General features: G+C 34.4%; 1 protein-coding gene across 2 annotated transcripts in view; it reads left to right on the forward strand.

Moving 5' to 3' along the window:
• ARHGAP6 (Rho GTPase activating protein 6) overlaps positions 1 to 5,311 on the forward strand; it is a 703,646-nt gene that overhangs the window by 546,421 nt on the left and 151,914 nt on the right. The gene's annotated exons all lie outside the window — the stretch shown is intronic.

Below are 5,311 nucleotides of genomic sequence, written 5' to 3' on the forward strand. Positions count from 1 at the left end.
GAAGGGGAGGGAGGGGGACAAAATGTGAAACTCAAGGAATTGTGGAATTGACTCCTGTAAACTAAAAGGAAACAAACAAATTAATAAAAATTAAAAAAATTTAAAAATTAAAAAAAAAAGGTTATGTAACTAGCCCAGGGGCATGCAGCTAGTAAGTGTGTCCAGTCTGATTTGAATTTAGGTCTACCTGATTTCAGGCCCAGCACTCTATCCATTGAAGTACCTAGCTGCCTTCTTGACACATACTAGACACACTTAATAAATCCTTGTTGATTGACTGACTTTCCAGATGGAGAGATTCTTAAATGTGGGTAGAGACTTTTAAGCATATAACTTCTCTGAGAAATAAATATTTTTCAAAGGGTTAAAAGATAAATTGATACTTTTTTTAAAAACTTTAATGAAAATTGCTAAAATAGGATAGAGTATGAAAAAGAGCATAGATTTTTCTACTTGCAGTTGTCTTTGTTGTCCAGTAGTTTTTAATACTGAATTTTTCTTCTATGTAAATAAGATATCCATCCAACCTCAGGGCTTAGTTTATTTCCTGCTGAATAGTAATTATCTGATTTTGGATTTGGTTCTCCAGTCTCTGGTAATGTTATTTAGGCATGTCAGTATCTTTTAGATATTTTTCTCCTGTGTTTGACTTTGCTGAACTAAGTCTACCAATACATTAATAAATGGTGAAGACACTTAAAGAGGTTTATCTGATGTCTCAACCACATTGTACTTTTACATAGGATACACAAACCTACATAATATACCCAAATGTGTCCATATTATATATACCTTTATCATTGACCTTAAGGTTTATAAAAAATATAAATAAAATTGATTTGCCTCATTAATCAGAAAAATATAACAGCTAATATTTATATAGTACTTTAAGATTTGCAAAGAGCTATATAAATATTATCTCATTTCATCTTCACAACAACCTTGGGAAGTAGGTGCTATTATTTCCTTCACTTTATAGAAGAGGAAACTAAGACATATTAGAGATTAAATGGCTTGTCCATCAAGTGGTCCGAGGCTGGATCTAAACTCAGACATTGACTCCAGCTATCCGCTGGGTCAACTAGCTATCTCTGCCTCTCACTAGATAGTCTCCTAAAGATATACTATACTTTGACAGACAGTCTATACAGTTAAATCAGTACAGTAGTTCTCAGTGTTTTTTACCCCTTCTGTTTAAATAAAAAATTAGTAGAACTCTTATAGTAAAATGCTCTAAAATTATTGTTTAAATACCTTAAGCAATGTAAGTTTCATCTTTTTTAAAAAACAGAGATATTTCAGTGTTTCTTACAGCACAGTTTGAGAAAGAAGGATTTAATACAATATTCCGAAACTATGATCTTCAGAAATCTGGTGTTTGGTTCTAACAAAGTGGGAATTCTGTAAGGAAAAAGAAATTAAGCTAGAAATAATTTCCCCACTAAATTTTTAAATGTAGGGGAGGCTAGGTGGTACAGTGAATAGACAGCACCTGCCCTGGAGTCAGGAGGACCTGAGTTCAAATCCGGCCTCAGACAACATAAAACTAGCTGTGTGACCTTGGGCGAGTTACTTAACCCCAATTGCCCTACCTTCCCCCCTCCAAACAAAAGCAAAATTAAAAATAAATTATTAAATGTAAAATGTCTTTTTATTGGTGTTGTTAAGTTATTTCAGTCATGTCTGACTCTTTGGGACCTCATTTGGGGTTTTCTTGGCAAAGACACTGTAGTGGTTTGCCATTTTCTTCTCTAACTCATTTTGTAGATGAGAAAATAGAAGCAAACAGGATTAAGTGACTTCCCCAGGATCACACACAGCTAGTAAGTGTCTGGGGGGAACATTTGAACTCAGGAAGATGAGTCTTCCTGACTCCAGTCCCAGCACTCTATCCACTATACCATGTAATTGTCCCATGTTATATTTTACATTCATCAAAAAATATTTAGGTTCATAGAATTTAGAGAAGGAAGAAGGACTTTAGAAGATGTATCTTATATACTACTTTGAAAGTATATAGTTCATTTTATAAATGAAGAAACATCCTCAGAGAAGTGAAATGAATTGTTCAGGATTATATAGTCAATAAAACAAGAGCTTCAATTCAAACTCAAATCTTCTGGCTCCAATCCAGCATTCTTTATACCACAACTTCATTGATATTTCCTAAAACAAATTGGATTTATTTTTTTATTAAGTTTATAAAATAATATTGATATTCTAAATCTATATAGATCAAAGGTATTGTTATGTTTTAGGAACTGTGAAGTGTTTTACCCTGGCTGTTTGATTCAATTAAAATTAATTTAAAATGGTTGCATAATGTTCTTCCCTGAGCTAACTTACCCAGATTAACATTGGCAACCAAAAATGTATAGACTTAAGGGCTTCATCTCTTGGATCATTGAAGGTGCAATCAAGGTGAAGACTCAGAACTTTGGCAAGAGATTAGAGATTCTCAGCCTATACAAGACTAGGGTAGTGGTGTTGATGAATGAGAAATTGGGGGATAAGAAGTCTGTCTGCCTCTCTTCCATCCTTTTTCCCCTCCACCACAGAGTTCTATTGAATAGAGTTGTTTCCTAGATTGTAATATAATTAACATATATGTGTGTTATATATAGATATAATATACAATGCACGTATGATGTGAATAATTTTTTTCAAGGTTGTTTGGGTAACTTTCTTGGCCTGTTATTTGGTAAAACTGACATAGTTGATATTTAAGTCATAGAAGAAAACATTTGAGGGAATTCCTTATCCTATTTTTTGTTTATCTAGCTAAAAGCCATCTGTCCAAAACATTCAAAGAACTCCCAGGAGATACTTCTTTTCCATTTTTGCATATCCTTGGTGGACCTGATTTGGCACTATTCTTCAAAGAAGATGGGTTTCACAAAACTTGGTGAAAATATAGTCTCCCACAATTATTAATTTGAAGAAATTGTCCTATTTACAAGAAATGTTACTTGACATCACAGTATTTTTTAGGGCAGATCCCTCAAAACTTATATCTGTGGTTGTCGTATTGTAATTTATGTTATTATTGTACCTGTGTCCTACTCCTTTGCAAACTTCTTGAGGGGAGTCACTATTTTATCTTTTTTTTTCTTTTGAAAATAATCAGATATTGCCTTCCTCAAACTTTTCAGCCATCAGGGATTTTTCCCTCCTCAAAGCTTCAATGCCTCTTGTCTGTAACACTCATTTGTTTTACATTCAACGTTTTATTGCCTTGAATTGGTAGTCTTATATATCTAACTAGATAGATAAATAGCTCTTGGTCCTCCAACTAGATTGCAAGCTCAATGAGGACATTAATTGTGGAACCTATGTTCCCAAGAGCACCAAATGTAGTGCCTTACACAGAGTAGCAATAGAGAAAATTATTGTTAATTGATTCATATTGGAACAAGAAGGTAAAGGAATTTCATTACTTGGCTACTTGTGTTCATGAAATGAAAGTTAGCCAACCCTGTGAAAGGATTTGGTTTTTTCTTATAAATATATATATGCATAAATATATATTTATGCATATATATATCTTAGTGTGAGAGGAATACATGTCGTCAGTGTTGTGTGCTAGAAAAAAAGACTAGACTTGAAGTCTGGGCTTCAAATCATTGTTCTTACACATCCCCAACTGCCTTATGCTTTATTTTCCTCATCTGCAAAATGTGAGCAATATATTTGTATTGTCTGCCTCCAAAAATTGTCATGGTGCTAAAGAAATGTTCATTGTTATGACTAGGGACTTTGAAAATATTATTCATTATTTTTATATCATTATCAATGGAGATCAGAAGTCTCTCCAACTTAATCAGTTGTCTTTGATGATGTCTGTGACTAAAGCATTATTCACCTGCCTTCAATCAACCTGGTGATGAGTCTTCCAAACTTAGCCAGGATGTCTGTCCTCAGACAACAGACATATATAGTCCAACACTAATCTTCAATGTACTGTGAACACTCAAAGTTGGGGTCTAAACCATGAAATATGTTAGCTCTAATATAAACTTAGACTTGAGTTTTAGGGATAAGTCCTGATCAAGAAAAAGCTCTTAGCTAAGGAGATTGGGGACCAGATTGGGGGGAAAGGGGAGGGAAGACAGAGAAATTCATAATCACAGGTCAAATATTATCATAAAGAACTTAAAGGGACTGTTCAGTACTTTTGGTATACTAGAACTTTGTGTATCCAGTATTACTTGAATTAAGTGCTGTGGTTGGGAAGTGAATTCATAATAAAAAGGACTTTTTTTGTTGTAATGCTATTTGTTGTAGATTTGACCTGTATTATTCTTTTTAACAAAATTGATTATATTCTGAGATTTGTTAATGTTTAACTGGGTTGACTGAGGCAACGCTATCTGACATCATCTGTGTTTTTAATTTTTCCTTATGTGAAACAAATGCAAAAGGCTACAGCTGGAGAGTGTGGCTTATATCAAGTGACCATTAATCTCGATTTTATTTTTAAAAGCAATATTAGCTCCTTCAATGTCTTATCAGCAGGCTTTTAATAAATCATTTTCTGTTTGTTTTATGAATTGTAATCACGATTAGTTTTTGTTAGGAGAGTTAGTTTAGGAAATGGACAGAGAACCATAAGTTCATATCAACTGAGAAACAAAGATGTCATTCAGAGTTATTATTTGGTAAGGTGCCATGTGGAGGACGACTGTGATCAACATAATTGGTTTTTCAGAGTTTCTTTGTAATCTCTCTTCTTGTCCTCTTGACCAGACTTCTCCCTCCTCCCCTTTAAATACAGCCATGTCATTATATTCACTCTGACCATGACAACCTCTGTTTAGGAAATGAACTCCTTTTCAAGGACTATTGTTCCATGAGGAACAAACAATTTATCCCATGTGTTCGTACTTCAATATAAAGGAAGGAAAAAATGTTATTGTTTATGTTTGGAATCATGTTAGACAGAAAAAATGAAGGAAGGGATAACTTTCAAATACAACTTGGAAGCTGAGTAAACATCTTAAGACAGAAGAAATATCGAATGTTCTTTACCATGCTCCGAGGGATTTTACCAGAGGCTTCCAGCATTCTTTGACTGTTTCCTAATATGGAAAGTCGGCACAGTTACAGGCTAGTTACTGTTAGTAGATCCATGTGGAAGAGGGATTTTCCCCCCTATGGGAGACAAGCCCTTCTGAGCTGCCCTTGTATTCCTGCAAAAACATCCCATCCATTGAAATGAAGAGAGAATTTACTTTCAATTTCTCTGCATCCTTTCTCCTCCCTCCCTCCACCTCCCCTTCTCTCTCTCTCTCTCTCTCTCTCTCTCTCTCTC

Source organism: Petaurus breviceps, unplaced genomic scaffold (genome assembly GCF_028583685.1).
Source record: "Petaurus breviceps papuanus isolate PSGF00001 unplaced genomic scaffold, PetGlider_PUasm1.0 90515, whole genome shotgun sequence".
Taxonomy (NCBI): Eukaryota; Metazoa; Chordata; class Mammalia; order Diprotodontia; family Petauridae; genus Petaurus; species Petaurus breviceps.